This window comes from Excalfactoria chinensis, chromosome 5 (genome assembly GCF_039878825.1).
Source record: "Excalfactoria chinensis isolate bCotChi1 chromosome 5, bCotChi1.hap2, whole genome shotgun sequence".
NCBI classification, from domain to species: Eukaryota; Metazoa; Chordata; class Aves; order Galliformes; family Phasianidae; genus Excalfactoria; species Excalfactoria chinensis.
Genome location: NC_092829.1, coordinates 13,872,189 through 13,888,550, shown reverse-complemented (window position 1 = coordinate 13,888,550; position 16,362 = coordinate 13,872,189).

The window sequence follows — 16,362 nt, the reverse complement described above, 5'->3', positions numbered from 1 at the left end:
ATGGATTAATCCGGCCCCTGCACATTTTTATTCTAAAGTACCTACCTATGTTCTGGTTTTAGTTTGGGGAAATCCTTTCCTTGTTTTACATTTGTTTCTTTTCCTGATGTATCATTTTGCAGAGTTAAGCAATGAAACAGCTGTTTCCCATGTCATTTCTGTGCACTTTGCATTGGAAATTATTCCATGCAGCTTTGTATTTGTTCAAGAAGAACTGCTTAAATTCTCCCCAGTAAGGGGTTTTGTCAGAGGATAATTGTTGTTAAGGAAAAAGACCAAGCTACAGATAACATAGCTTAGATTGCTCAAAATGCTCTGAAGCCAGAGTCTCCCAGGTGTGGACTTGCACAAAACTCAACACTTAGCACTTCTGGCTGTGACTCACAATTTACAGCTGATAAAATTAGGGAGGAAGGCATGTTCTGTGACTCATGCTCCATGCTACACCCATCATGCTTACTCTAGCAAAACAGCTGGAAGCTGTACGTGACTGGAAACGTCCTTGCTGACAGCAGTGTGCACAGACCCTGCTGAAGCTGCTCTAGTGATGTTTCTGTCAGTTTCCAGTATGATGTCCCCAGCACAGCAGAGAGCACAGCAGTGTTATCTACACTGGATTAGCTGCTGCACAGAGTCACAAAAAGCTGTTGAAGTGCCAGTGGAGCTGATCAGCCCTGCTGGACCTGCTCAAGTACAACTTGCATAGACCATTTTCTCTTTTCTGAAGCATCCCAGAAGGGAACTTGTGCTCCCAGGCCAGTGGCTGGCAAGCACTGACTGAGGTGGGAGCAGAGCTAAGAGTGTTGGACATGGGGTCCTGAAGAGAAGGGGCTGAGGTGTGTTGGAGTGCTGAATAAGATATGAAGAAGTAATGATGAAATTCTGCCACTGACATATGGGGAAACTCCATTCAGCCTTTACAGGCTGCAACATGGAGACAAGCTCGTTATTACAGAGTACCCTGTGCTGCAAGCAGGGCAAACATAACACCCTGTGGTTGGGGAGGTGTAGTGAATCTTGGCAACTTGCATTTGTCAGCATACACACAACCTTTCATGCTTGAAAAAGTCATTGCTTTTCCCCATCTTCTGAAAAAGAGCCCTTTCATTATCTATGCAAAATTGTCTATCCTTCTTATCTCAGTTTGCATAAGGTTGGTGGATGGATGAGCAAAGAGTCCCAGATGCAGCAAATAGTCTCCTGCTGCTGGAATGGGGCTGGGGCTGCAATGTCAGCTGGAGTTGGGCTGGTGGGTGAGCCCTGCATAAGGGCAGGGTGAATGGGGCCAGACTGATCCCAGCCACCTTTCTGTCTGATGTGCAAATGAAACAGGAGAGCTCAGGATTATGCACAGCAAAATGATTTCTCCGTGCATTTAAATGAAAGAGGATGCATGAATTCATTATGATCTGAAAGCTCTTCAAACACTGCCTAAGTAGGTACTGCAGCCTCGGGTGAGCCTGAGAACCAGTTTCTAATGCGTGTACTTAAGAAAATTTCTCTGGATTTTGCACAGTGCCTACTTAGAGCTGCAGAGAGCCAGTTTGTAACACGCAGCCAGGAGAAAAGGAGGTTCGCTAAAAGAAACCAAAAGCTGTAAAAATATCCTTAACCTAATTTAACTCTCAGCTGTGGGCCTGCAATTCTCAGGGCTTCCCATTCACTCTGTAGACAGGAAAAAAACATGCCATGGCATAGGGCTTACTGGTGATAAGGATTATAATAATAAAATGCTATAGCAATGAGCAGATTTTCTTATGTTGCATGGAAAATGAACTTTATAGAGCATAATTTTGAAGCTTAAATGGTACACTATGATCATTAGATTGCTATGATCATCTTGTCTGACTACTTGGTTTTATTTTACTTTTTGTATTTGCATGTGTTTTTTGGATCACTTAAGAGAGAATTTTATCTTGCTGTGATTTTGACAAGGTTGCCAGCAACAGTCTTGGCAAGGAACCAGAATCAGAACCCAATCTTGTAGGGTATGTTCCCTTATAGCTGAGAACTTAGATGAAGATATGCTATCTCCATGCACCAAGGTACAAAAACAACATGAAAAACCTAACAAGGAAGTAGAGATATTCAAGCTTCAGAAGTGTGGTGGGACCCATGCTTGTGCCCAGCTGATCTCCTCCAACCAGTATTCTTTCTTCAAGCACCAGCCTGGGCTACAGGGTGTCCTACCACTTGGATATGGTTCTTGCTCCTCACATCCAAGCAGAATGGAAAGCACTACTGCTTTCCCATGATCCCTCACATATAATTTCTGACACCAAATGCGTACACCCCCAACCTCTCTCCCTTTGCAGGACAAATTCTTCTTCCCAGACTAAGTTCCTGAGAAGCCCTTTCAAGTCCTGTTTTTAAGAGCAGCTTAGTTCATTGCACATCCCCAGATGCAGCTGATATACATTTTAAAGACAGTCCTTCACTTCTAGGAGGAAAAGGTCATGAATATCAGTCACTCAAATTCAAAAGGCTGCTTCTACCTAATCAGGGAGATGAAATGTCACAGGCTGTTCTCTACAGCTAGCACTTTGCTTTGGTGGGGTGTCCAAGATGCTTAGTGGCATCATGCACACCCCAAAATGGGGCCTGGTCTATTAGGAATCGTATGAGCTGGACACCAGGGAAAGACCTGTTCATGTCTGCAGTGTGGTACAGATCTCTGGAGAAGAAAATCAAAGAGGGGTGGGTGTAAGAGACCAACCTCAGGCTCTGTCCCTACCCGTGCTGAGCAGTAATCACTCCTGCCCCTACTATGCTGACAGTAGCTGAGCTGCCTCAGTGGATCGATACAAAGTGAGCAAGAAAGAGCCAGAGAGGCTAAACTGTTCAGAGTCAAAGGTTGATGAAGACCCTCCACTTGGGTCTCCCATGTGTTTCAGAGCATTCTCTGTTTGGAATGGATATTTGTATAGAATAAGTACATGATGGATATGACGTCCAACTGGATTAATTTCGAGTTTAAAATTCATGCTTGTCCAATAGTTTCTCATTCAGCTTCTTGCCCTTTTGTGTGAGGGGAATGACCACAGCCTTAGAAAACACATGGCTGTCTTAGAGAGATGAAAGCAAAGCACAGTGGTAAAGACTGTTTGCACAACCAGTGTGGGATGCACCCTAGTTAAAATGTAAATGTTAAAATGTAAATCTTGAGCTGTGGAAACCTGTAAGGTGTCCTGAAATCTTCTGCTTGGTCTGCAGAGTGGCTGCCCTGGGTGTGTTGCTGGTGGTTGTGTCAGTTCACAGCGATGCTGCTGTAATTCAAGGATGTGAATAAATTACTTCATTTGTCTTTCTTTAGCCCGACATGAGCTGAACAACCTGTGATAACCAGATGACAGAGATCTCGTGTTTGAGAATATGTAGATCTCCAGCCAGGACACTCTTAGAAGTGAGTTAGCTCTGCCAGATGAATCATAGAATGGCTTGGCTTGGAAGGGACCCCAAGGATCATTAAGTCCCAACTCCCTTACCGTCAGCAGGACCACCAACCTCCAGATCTGTTACTGGACCAGGTTGCCCAGGGTGCCATCCAGCCTGGTCTTAGACATCTCCAGGGACAAAGGTGAAGGTTCCTGGAATAGCCGAAGGGCAGCAGAATAGGTAATCACTTCATGAGGGAGAGTGCAATGGGTGTGAAATGGGTGAGAGGAGACATGAGTCTTTTCTGGCCATAGTCCTACATGCTGGGAACAGCAAAGGCACCTAAGAGGTTTTCTGAAAGAAAAGAATGTGTAGGAAGGTATTGCTGCTGAAATGTAGTGGGAGTAAGATAATGGATATCTGGGCTAGGCTCCTCTATCAGCAGCAGTGTGAGGAGGGCGTTCCTCAGAGCCCCTGTAATGTTCATCTCCCAGCGGGCTGAGGAGGTCCAGCAAGGCATCATGTGTGGTCTGATGTCCCTGACCACTGACAGAGGCAGGGTGCTGGCAAGGGAAACCCTCTCCTCCTGCCAATCGCTGTTACATTTGTCTTTGTTGCTGTAGTTGGAGCCAACTGTTCCCGCTGTTTTCATGCTTCACCCTTCTGGGCAGACATTAACCATCTAATTTGCATGAGGTTTCCAGCTGAGAGAAAGCAGCATCCTCTGGGACACCCAGCTCCCAGATATCAAAACATCGTGAAATGAAATGGATGAATACAAGGGTATGGAAAGGAAAGGAGTTCTGTCTGTTATGAACTTCGCTTTCCAGTGTTCAAGGATATACATCCTTCCTTCTCTTCATCTGGCACAAGAAAGAACTGAATCACAAACCAGCAAATGTATTTCTGTACTGAATTTTTTGTTTGAATATAACTTTAAAGCATCCTCAGTATAAGATGCTCTCAGACTCTTTGCATTTTCCAGGCACTTAAAGACACTGTGAATTACAACATAATTGAAAGATGAGCCTGTTTCTTAGAAATGAAATGTAACCAATAGCCGCGGTCTGCTGAGTTAATAGAGAAGCTTAATATCATTATATCTTTATTAATAACAAGGCCAGTCAGCCATTAGCAAGTGGAGTTCATTCATTGTGTGTCTCTGACACTTTCCAGGTTGCTTTTTTTCATGGTAAATGAGTGTTGCTTGTGCTCATTTTCAGATAATTCCCATTAGCAAGATAAACGCATGGGTGAAAGATCCTACTTCCCTCTGCCTCTAAGTAGGCACTGTTAACAAGGTGGTGGTAGATGGTAGGTGTACTAACAATCTGTGACAGATAACAATAGGAAGACAAGAAGGACCCATAGAGAGAGTAGTCCTGGTATAATAGAGCAGACAGAGATCAGAAGGAGGGACCAGCAGCCCTGACAAAGAGGGGCTCAAGTTTTATATTACTCCATACTGAGCTAAAAGAGGCTTGCTAATGGAGAGCAGTACTGGGGCTGGGACTTGAGGAGACAGCTGAACTGCCTGGGTGCTTATTGTGTTTAGCTTTCTAGAAAGTTCTTGGCTAAATCAATATTGGATACATATATCCCACATGGTCTTTCATTCTGCCCCACAGTCTTGTTTTTAATAAACATCTCAGCATTTGAGAGACAAGTCAGACAATGTGGATATATTTCATAGACCAGCTGCACATAATATAATCCTCTTGATAGAGCACTGTGAAGGATCTGTTCTGTTTTCCTCATCCCCAGCAGCTGGGCACTCAACAGGTTAGATAACCTGCCTCAGAAATTTAAAGGTCCACTGAGCACTAGGCATTGCCAATAAAGAAAAGACATCAGTTTAATGGTATGATGTATGTCCTCAGGTGATAGCTGTTACTCCTTCAGGCCTTCCTTGTGTCTTCTCTCTCTCTGTTCACTTCTCCACAGGTACCAGGCATCCTTTGCTTATAACTGGTCAGCACAGTTGTTTAATCAAATATAACTAAATTAAACTCAGTGTGAAGTGTGATGCCTGTTTTAGATCTAAAGAACAATTTGCATGTTCAAAAGCTTACCTGCTTTTTCCAGCTGTATCACTTCCACTGATAAAATACATTTCTGCAACGTTTTGCCTTGATTCTATCTGTCTGAAGAACAGTGTGAAGTCCGGTAGTCCTTAAGGGAAAAAAAACTATTCACTTTCTGATCTAGTGGTTGGCAGCCCCACTCTCAGCAGGGGGCTCATCCTAGATGATCTTTAAGGTCCCTTTGAACAAAGACCATTCTGGGATTCTCTGAAAAAGTGGATACATCCAACCAAAGTGTGGTGTTCTCTCATGTAAATTACACTGCAATAAGAACTTCTTTTTTTCTGACAAGCCTCCCTAGAAATGGATTATCTAAATCATCCTCCTGAAATCATCATTCCCAATACCAAGCAATCTTTCCAGAGCCAACAAGCATTCAGCCCCGTAATGCTCACTGCAGTTTCTAAACACCAGGCAGATACAGCTTTTGTTGTGGTGATTAGGGCTGCCTGTGTGTCACAGACAGTGTTAGTAAATATTTGTGAAACATGCTGTTGGATTCACCCCTGTTCCTCAGTCATACAATAGTTATTATTACAGATATTTTTAGAAAACTTTTCCCTCTCCTTTATAATTAAGGAGACATGGGTGTTCATGACTGAAGTTTACCCTGTACAGGTCCTGGTATGTTAAAGTTTCTGTGTACTGCAGCTGCGTGGTTGTTGGGTATGCTCGTGCATTAAAATACAACAACTATTTTATAAAAAAAAGAAAAAAAAAAAAAAGTAAAAAAAAAAAAGTATATAGACTAGATTAGTCCATACCTCTGTTTTTCTTTATTTTTACTCTTTATTATTTTGCTAACAGTTACTTATGGGAAAGTAGTTCAGATAACAAAATTAGACTACTTCCATTGGTGATATTAGTTAATTCAAAAATGGAGTGGCTTTTAAAAACAAACAGATAACAATGCAGTTACACTTTTTATTTCCCGAGGTGAGCTTCACAAACAGAGACTGTTTCATTCAGAGCATTTGGATAGGTCTGCAAGGACACTTTCAAACTCGGCTTATTGCCCGTGCAGCTGGCATGCAACATTCAGCTGTGGTGGCTGGCTGCACTGGCCTGGATGTAATCTTGTTTGCATAGTCAGTCACACACAAAACTGAGAATTACTCTACTGTATGATCTGTGTATTCATTACTTGCTACATCCCACTTTAAAGGTTTCGTTCACCCAATCAACAAACAAAGATGACACAGTGTGACACAGCTGAACTGACACCAAATGAATTAACCCAGGAGCTGGAGCCTGGGCTATCAAAACTGTCCAGGAAATCACAGCTGGATAATAATTAGTGAATAGTTCTTAGAAGGAAAAAGAGCTTTATTTGATCCCAGTGAATTTCTGACCAGTGCGCGTGAATAAATATAAATTAAAAGAATAGCAAGAAAAGAAGGAAGATACTAATGAATCTGCAGCATGGTGGAGAAATCTGTGGTATAATTCAGCACAGTTCATCCTAAAGGTGGCCACAGTGGAAATGCTGAGTCATGGCCTGAAACAGTGATTGAGCACCGGTGGGAAGGCAGGGCCAACCCAGGGGAGCTCAGTACATGCAATGCAGCTGAGTGACCAGAAGAGGTGAAGCCAGGATCCATGTCTTCTCAGACCTCATTTAAGGGCTGGCAGTTGAGGTGAAGGTGTCTCTTACTGGAAGTCCCTGCCTACCTGAGGTCCTCTAATGGTAAGTGGTTTTTCTTTCTTTTTTTTTTTTTTTTTTTTTTTTTTTTTTTTTTTTTTTTTGTTTCTGTGTCCATGGCTGCTGTGTTTGTGTTTGTTCTACTTTGCTGCAGCCTAGGATTGTGCTACTCTGCTGTTATTCCTGTACTTTCTATCCCATTAAAGCGTTATAGTAGCACATAGAATTATTAGTGTTGGAAAAGACTAAGATCACCTAGTCCAACCATCAACCCATCCCCACCATACTGCTAACTGTATTTCTCCATCTACACATTACTATGCATCTGTGCCTCCAGGGGCAATTATACCATCACCTTCCTGGGAAGCCAGTTCCAATGCCTTGCTACTCTTTCTGAGAAGAAATTTTTCCTCATATCCAACCTGAAGTTAAACAACAAAAACTGTTTGCGGACTGTTCTATTCCTAGATGTTTTGGGATCATGCTATGCTTATAGGTCTTTTCACAGATCTGTTGTAGCTTCCCTCAATGCACATTCAGCAGAATCCTCAGCCTGGTTCAGTGTGTTGTTTACAGGGAACTGGCCTATGGGTGTCACAGGTGGCTATACAGCAGTCCCATCTGGTGTGGAGCAGTCAGATGTCTGTGCTGCTTTTCTTAGGTTGTATCTGGATGCAACCACCACTAGAGTGCACAAAATATCAGGTGTGTGCAAAACCTCAGAACAATCTCTGTCAGAATGCATTTTCTTTTTGCTTTGTGACATTGTAGAATGACAGTATTCAACAGATTTTCAACAGAAAAACCAACATGTTACTAGCAGCAAGGTCTCTACCAACCATAAGTAAATCATGGGAATTTCTCCGGGAGACAAAAGATTCTGCTCGAAGAAAATTCCTACTTGCAGCCTGCTTTAACCAAGTCTTGACTACTTGTGCTTGTGAATGACTCTGGTGAACACTTTTCAGCACTTCCATACCTAGGAGTACAATTGATAAATGTTCCCCTGACAGACTCCTCCTAATGTTAAATTGTTGTGCATTGGTTTATCGTCATTATTTATTTCTCTTTTCTATTTTTAGGGAAAGCTGTAGAATTACATAGCCAGTTCTCTTGAAACATTTGTCTTAAAAATGTTCTAAAATTCAGCTGCATAAAAACACAAGTGTTTATGTTTGGAAGCAGATCTGACAGCATGTGAGTTATAGAGGGCTGAAAGGCTGCCAATTGGGTTTTAATGTTTGAAATGAATATTGGTTATTTCACTTCCAAATAAACCTTTGCAAATGTTCTGGGAGCTGATAGGGTGCTGCCTTATTTTGGACAACATTACTCCTGTTTCCCTTGCATGTCATTATTTATATCTGCTTGATATTTCACCTCTGATATTTCTGGTATCCATTTATTAGAAAACAAGGATAGGTTGCTTTCCATGATATCTTATTCATGATTCATAAGGTAGAGTCCCAAATGGCTGATTTTTGGCTGAGCAAAAAATAGCAAATTCTCTACTGTCACAGTCTGCATTTTGTGATGCTATGTTGCCCTGAGCAGCTGCTGCCTACTGTAGGGATTGCCCTGTCCTTAAAGAGCTGCAGATAAGCAAATTCACAGCCTTACTGAGAATGCACCATCGCTTTTCCATTGGCAATGAACAAAACATCTACAGTTACTTTCCATCTGAAATGTGTTTTACTCTAAGCTAAGGATACCAGCAAGTAAGAAAAAAATGTCACTTAAGGTGGGCAGCAGCCTTCTGGAAACACTGTTAATATTTTTGTTACAGGAGTCGGGCTCCTGGCAGAGTCTGGATCCAAACATCCCTTCAAGTCAGTGCATTTCAGGTCACGTACAGCTCCCTGTAGATGGCTGTGGTGTTGTCCTGCCTCAGGTGCAGAAGGAGGAGTCCCCAAGGGCACAGCTGAACTGCTGGTATATGTAAGAAATGTTGGATATGAACACTGAGATCCTATGCTCACCTGCCACTATCCTGTGTACAGGAATTTGTAGAGGAAGTAAGAGATGACTGGGACATATTTGTTCTCCTCTGGTACAAAAAGCTCCCAAATTTGCTTGATTTCATATAGGCCTTAGTAATGTTGATGTCAGCCAAACAGCCTGAAGGAAGAGTATATCATGCTAACTCCTATCACTTCCTTACTCTCAAAATCCACAACAAAACCTTCTACAGAAGCAGGGCTGGATGAATTGAGTAGTAACAATGTTGCTGACTCAAGACCCCACAGGCAATATTTACAAAAAAGGAATTCCAGCATGACTTTTCCAATTATTTGTCAGTGCTGAAGCAATACAAACCACCCTCCACTCCATTCTTTTTGCAAAAAAATATCTGTGGTGTTTGTTTCAGAAAAATGGAGTGACCCTACAGCCAAACTCTGGGCTATGCAGATGACTCTCACTGCCCCACTACCCAAGGATCAGAAGAGGAGAGGTAGCACTTGTTTTATTCATGACCCTAGTGAGCTAAAATGGGAGGTAGTAAAGCTGTGTCTGGATTTACATGAACAAACCACCCACTGAAATGCAGTCTTCAAAAATACTGATTAAAAAGTTGGCCTTCTCTTCTAGCTACAAGCAGCCCTCTCACTCTTCTATTGGAAGAATTTTACATAAATTAAAATTAATGCAGTTTTTTCAACTAGGTCAGTGGAATGTAAATGTTCTGTTCCAGGGAGGATTATACATCGTAATTCAGTTAAGGGACGCACAGCACAGATCAATCCTGCTGCATTTATCAAAGCAGAGCTGTTTGGAGCAGAAAGCAAGCAGAGTTTTTCTAACATACACTTCACTGCAGTATCTGAAGGCTCATGAGGCTGAGGAAGGTGTTTGTCTGACTTAAGAGAAACCTCAGAATCATAGAATTATGGAGTAGTGGGGTTGGAAGGGACTTCTGGGGCATCATCTAGTCCAACCTCCTGCTAAAGAAGTTTCCCTGCAGCAGGTTGCACAGGAAAGTGTCCAGGCAGCTCATGAATTTCTCCAGAGAAGGAGTCTCTGCAACACCTCTGGGCAGCCTGTCCCAGTGCTCTGTCCCCCTCACAGTAAAGAAATTTTTCCTTGTGTTTTTATTGCCTCATTGGTCATCTAGGACCTAAAAGGAGCTTATAAACAGGAAGGAGATTGACTTTCTGATAGTGATAGCACAAGGGGGAAATGGGTTTTAACTAAAAGAGGGGTGATTCAGATTGGCTATTAGGAGGAAATTCTTTATTCAGAGGGTGGTGAGGCACTAGCACTGCCCAGGTTAGCTGTGGATGCTCCAGCATCTCTGGAGGCATTCAGGACCAGGTTGGATGAGGCACCAGGCAGCCTGGTCTGGTGGGGGGGCAGCTAGGCCCTGGCAGGGAATGGGAACTAGATGGTCTTTAAAGTCCCTTCCAACCCATCAGTCTATGATTTATGTATCTCCCCGGCTTGGCTTTTCTCTTTGTGCATGAATTGCACATAAACATATGCATTGAAATGAATGGCTGCACTGATTTCCAGCCACAATAGGGAGAGGCATCAGAGCTAAGTAGTCATGTGTCTGTTCTCAGAACTGGACTGTGGTAGTTATTTTATCAGGCTGGAGAAAAAGATGATGTAACCAAAACTGTTATACAGCAACTAATATAAAATCTTCTCAAAAAGATAACACCTGTCTTCATGACGAATGGCATGCTGAATTATGCTAGTTCCCCTTAGAGCAACCTAATCATTCTTCTAAAAAATATATCATAAGTAAATCTTCCAGAATTTCAGACTTTCTTTTATGAGCATTGAAACACAATTGCTATGAATGTAGAATAGCCTGAAGCAAACTTGTAAATAGGTGGAAGGAAATGAGGCTTTGATTTTCACACAATTCCAGTGTGCTCTTTCTGTGCCTCATGCTTCACAGCCTTACCCAGAATATCTTTTACCATTCTTTATGGTAAGATGTGCTCTAATGAATGAAATCAAATGTTTCTCTAATCCATCTCAGATGATAGCTTATGTGGATATTAAGGGAAGGACACAAGGACAGGGGAAGTATTTGTATTTGATTTGTATCTGATGTTCTCTTTTGGCAATCAGCAGCATCAGAAGTCCTTGAGCTACAGGTTGAAGGTGAATTATTCAGCTTCATCATGGTCCTCTATGGCATGACTTTGCCTAAATCCTTTTAAAACTCATTAATACTTTGGCAGCAAGACCCACAGATTAATGTATCACATGGAAAAATCCTTCCTTATGGCCTAGACCTAGTGCATGGTAATTTGATTTGTTGCCTCTAATTCTTGCATTGGAGGAATTAACCCTGTCTTCATTACCTTCTCCATTCTAGTGGTGATTTTATATACTCAATTCATACCCCCTCAGCTGTTTTTCTTTCTAAACTGAAGAGGTCTAATTTAATATTTCCTACTATAAAAATATTTCCAGACCTATGACCATGCTGGCTAACTTTTTTTATACCTATCTAAATCCAAAGTTATAAACTTTTGAATAAGGAGAGCAAAACTGCAACTGTATTCAAATGTGCACAAGCAATATAAACAGTGATCTGACTACTGTTTCCTGTTCTGTCATTCAGTAATTTCAGCTATTCAGTTTACCTTCTGATTGTTGCAGGGCAATGCATAAGGTTTTCAGAGAGCCCATACCTATGTTTCAGTTACCCAAGATCTTTTCAGTGTTTCTATCCTCGGCCCAGCACTGCAGATGTATAAATAGAGTTCTTTTTTTCCTAAGTGCCTTACATTACCCTTGTCAATAGAGAATTTTGTCTGGCACTTCACTGTCAGTTAGTATTACAAGCTCCTTCTGCAACAGCCAGCTTTAGCTTTGATTATTATGAATGATTTTGTATCATCTGCAAATGTCACCCCTATTTACTCTCTTTTACATGCAACATACAGAGGAGGTGAGCAGCATCAATGCCAGCATAAGTCCTTGGGGCACTTCTGAAGTAAATCTGCCTTCAGTCCAGAGGAAATGTTGCTGTATTCTGTTATTTGCACAACTACCTTTTCTATTAATCATCTTCAGTCCTTGGGATGGAGGCTGGTGTGAGCGTTGTGTTGATAGCTCAGCAATTTCATATTTGAGCTCCTTCAGCACACTTGGTTGCATGCCATCTCATTCTCATGGTCAATTCATCCAGAAGGGTCTGTTTTCTAGAGCCTATCAGTTCTTCTGTACTACCAAATGAATTTCTGATTTGGACCTTTGACATGACTTTGTCTGAGGCTTAACAATCTCACCATTAAAGCTCCAGCTCTGGGAACAGTGGAGGTAAAATGATTTGTTTATCAGAAAATAACAATCTTATCCATCTTCCAGAAAAAACAGTCCCCAGTGGAAGGGTCCCATGTCTCTGAGTTAAGCTCTTAGACTAAGCATGATTCCTCTGCCAGTTCATACCTGGGGATTCTGTCAGTATCTCAAACTTAAATTCTATCCATTATAACTGGGAAGATGCCTTGAGTATGTTGCATTCTAAACCTGGAGTGCTGGAACAAGTACTGTATTTTGCACATAACACTGCAGAGTAATGTATTTCTGTAAACTATTGCCCCCCAAAAAGGGGCACATAGCAAACTCTGCTTCAACCCACCAACACTCACATATAGGTCCCTATGAACAGAAATACTGTGATATTCCAGACAAGCAGAGTGCTAATCTGCTCCGAGTAACCAACTCTTGTGCTTTTAACAGAAAACTCCTGGGGGAACCTAATTTAGCACCTGTAGAAATCCATGCACAATTCAAATTTGGCTTCAGTGGGAGTAATGAGCCCAGAGCTGCTGTAGCAAACACCCAAGCTCCAGAGAGACTGACTGATCACTGAAGCTTCACTTAATATTAGTTTTGTGAGTTATTCAATTTCTTCACTGCAGTATGTACTGCAGATCCCATTTCAGTCTGAGATTCCTAATGCTTTACAGAGGAAGGTCTGGGCACTTCTTTTTTGCAGCTTTTAAGAGATTTACCTATTTCACATGCTCATATTTATATCTGTATTTTTTAATCATTTTGCAGTGCTCATCAACAGAAGCTGTCTGTATTATTTGGCACCAAGCTTGTCACTGATATCAATGTAATTATTTGAGAATTACATAAAGGAAACTATACTTGGCCCTGTTGCTACTCAGTACATATTGATGCATGTGGAAGCAGGATTTAAACCTCAAGAAGGATGAAACCAAGACCAGGCTAATTTTTACACATTATCTGATTCACCAGTAAGAGTGGCAGTGTAAAGCAGGATGATCTTTGATCACATCTGATTACAGAATACATAGATAACACTATTGCCATGACCTTGCAGTAGTGTTATTTTTCCTTCCCAGAAAAATGAAAATTTTCTTAAAGAAAAAGCTGTGTCCTGCCTGCAGCCTGAAGAAGAATGGCATTAATCACATGCAGTTCAACACGTAGCACAATTGTAAAGTTCACTCTATGAGACTGACAGGAGCTATTCACATCGGCCCCCACTACCATCTGCCTGAATGGCAGTGGCTGTGGGGCAGTGACAGCCCCCCCGCCTGCACCAGTGCTCAGGGTCTGCTCAGAATCTGTCCCCATGTGCAGCAAATCAGGGGTTGAGAGCAATGAGAGGATGTCACTCGGGTCAAAGCAGGTTGTCAAGAGAAGAAAATGGGGAGGGAAGAGTCAAAGCTGGTGGGAGTACCAATTTGCTGTTCTCCTGGGGGAAAGGTGTTGGCTCCAACATGGTGAGAACCAAAGAGAACAGTTGAGTCTGGGGAGAAATTCTATATCCTCACTTCCTGAGCTTAGAGGACTTGGATTTGGGGACAGGCTCTGAGTCCAGAGGGCAGCTTGCTGGAGGCTTGAATACAGTCAGTGTCCCCTCTTGGTATGCTGCAAGACCTCTCCTGCAGTTCAGGAAGGTCAGACTGGAGTGAGGTTCATTTTCATCCTATCACATGCTTTTTCCTTCTCGTTTGCAGATGGTGACTTCTCTCCTCATAGCAGAAATTCCTGCTTTCAGACCCTGGGGCATGTGGCCCAGCATTCCTAAAATCCTCTCCTATTGCAATAACTCCTAAGGTCACCCAATTCTTGCAGAATGATGTTAAACAACATCTCCCATTTGTATGCCACTAGCATATAATTAACAGCACATCTCCTTTTCTCTTCTCATCTCTCTGAAACACAACAAATTTAAACCTTTGGTGAATTTCTAAAGAAATTTTTTTTTTTTTTACAATTTTGAAGAAGCCTTATTTTTAAGTAAAAATCTGTTTACTACTTTTGTTTTTGTTTTGTATAAATGGAGATTGCCTAGTTTTAACTTGCATAAGAAAAAGACGAGGAGAGCAGTGCTTAGTGTACGGACACATCCCAGACAAACAGATACTTGCCCCAATTCAGGGAGGGCAAGAAGCTTATTTCAACCCAGCCCTGCCTCTGAAGTACACTGGCACTGCAGTATGCAGCCTAGTTACACTGACAGCAGGATGAGCCTTGTGTCAGTGCTTATTACTCAGGCTAAGATAGAGAAAAAGTGCTCTTTTCATAGAATCATAGAATCATCTTTTAGGAGAGAAAAATGAGTTTTGTGTAAGCCATTGCCAAAACGGTGATTTTTGCATCACCTCTGTGCAACCCAGTTGTTCACTGAACTGTTCTTTGCTTTACTGATCATTACAATAGTAGCAGTGATTTGGGTATTTGTGTTATCTCGACAATGCACTTACTGCATTGCCTCCTCTGTTAGTGGTTTGCATTAATGTGTCTGCTCATGCAGTCCTGGGACGATGCTGATGTTGGAATATCTGTGTTGCATGAGTCCCTGAGTGTAGAAATAAACTGGAAGAGGTTTTAGGGTAGAATTGGCTAAATCGTGACATCAGTTACAATTAGAAATGTTTTTAAAACACTTCCCAGGTATTTTTGTGGAAGAAAAAAAAAAAAATTCTCAGAGTTTCTGCATGTTTGGGAGAAGTCTGACTGCATCCTTTTAGTGAATGGGTTTATTCCTGTGCTCCATTTATAAAAAGGAGTTAGAAAATTCCACATACCAAAAGTTCCCAAGAAGACAGCTGTCAGGGGGTGACATGTCAGATATGAAGTGGCTCTCCAGCTGTTCCCTGTCTGCATGCTGGGAAGGCATGCGGAGATGTTTTTTCAATTGCTGTACTAGTTTGACATGTTCACAGTGGAAAATGATGTATCATTCTTGAGCCTTTGGTTGGTGGACACTTCAAAGTGCACTGGATCCTCAGAGAGGAGTGCCCTATTGTTAATTGTTCCTTTCACATGTACATTGGGATGAACATGGAGAGAGCAGGGAGGAACAAAAGGGCTCCGGTGGTCTCTTAGAGAAAACCCTGTGCAGCTCAACCTGAGTCTGACCTTGAAAGGGTGGGTTGCTCTGGTTCTTAAATCCCACTCGCTGGTTCATTCCTCTTCAGCTCCTGGCCGTTACCCAGCTGCAGGGGTATGTTGGAGCAACAAGTGCGGTGGGGCATGGGAAGCTGCCACGTGGTGACCAAGGAGCTGTGACTTGGGCAAGTGGCCCTCCTGGAGGGCACAGGCATAGATGAGCACTTGAAGAGGGCTTCAGTGGTGTGGGAGGAGTGCTGGGTTTCCCATACACTTAGCCGTAAATCCAATATCTTTCTTGTAAATCCCTGATAATTGGATATTGGACTTACAGTACATGACATGAGTTTCTTAGGCGTCTGAGGACATGGTTCGCTAACATCCTCAGAAACTCCTTTGCTACCAGGCACCTGTCCCACTTCTCTGTTTATCTTTGTCTTCCTCCCCTGGGCATACCGCTAGGGGTTACAAGACTGCAGGAATTTTTTTCCTCCAAACAGGGATGTGAGCCCTTGGTGTGCATCTTGTTAAGTGTGCTAGAAAACACTTCTCTTTGTAACCTCAGCTGCAGAAGAAGGACCTGTGTCAAGTCATGGGGAGGCCAGGCCCCAGCTAGTGCATCCCAAAATAGATGCTCGAGCAGGTGACTGGAAACTTCCAACACTGAAGATCTTACTGGAGAAGATTGCACATAGTCATGCATCAAGATGCTATGAGGCAGATGATAGAAAGTCAGCTGCACTAGGTCTCCTGAGGAGGAGCTGCTTTTGGAATAGAAACTGGAAGGAGAGAAGCCCCAGTGCCTCAGGCAGTAAGGGCAAAGCTGCCCCTCCGTCTGCCAGTATAATCCCATCACAGACAGCACTACCTTGCTATCACAATGCAACTCACTGTGGTAGTGCAAAGGCTCTGTGGCATCTTTGC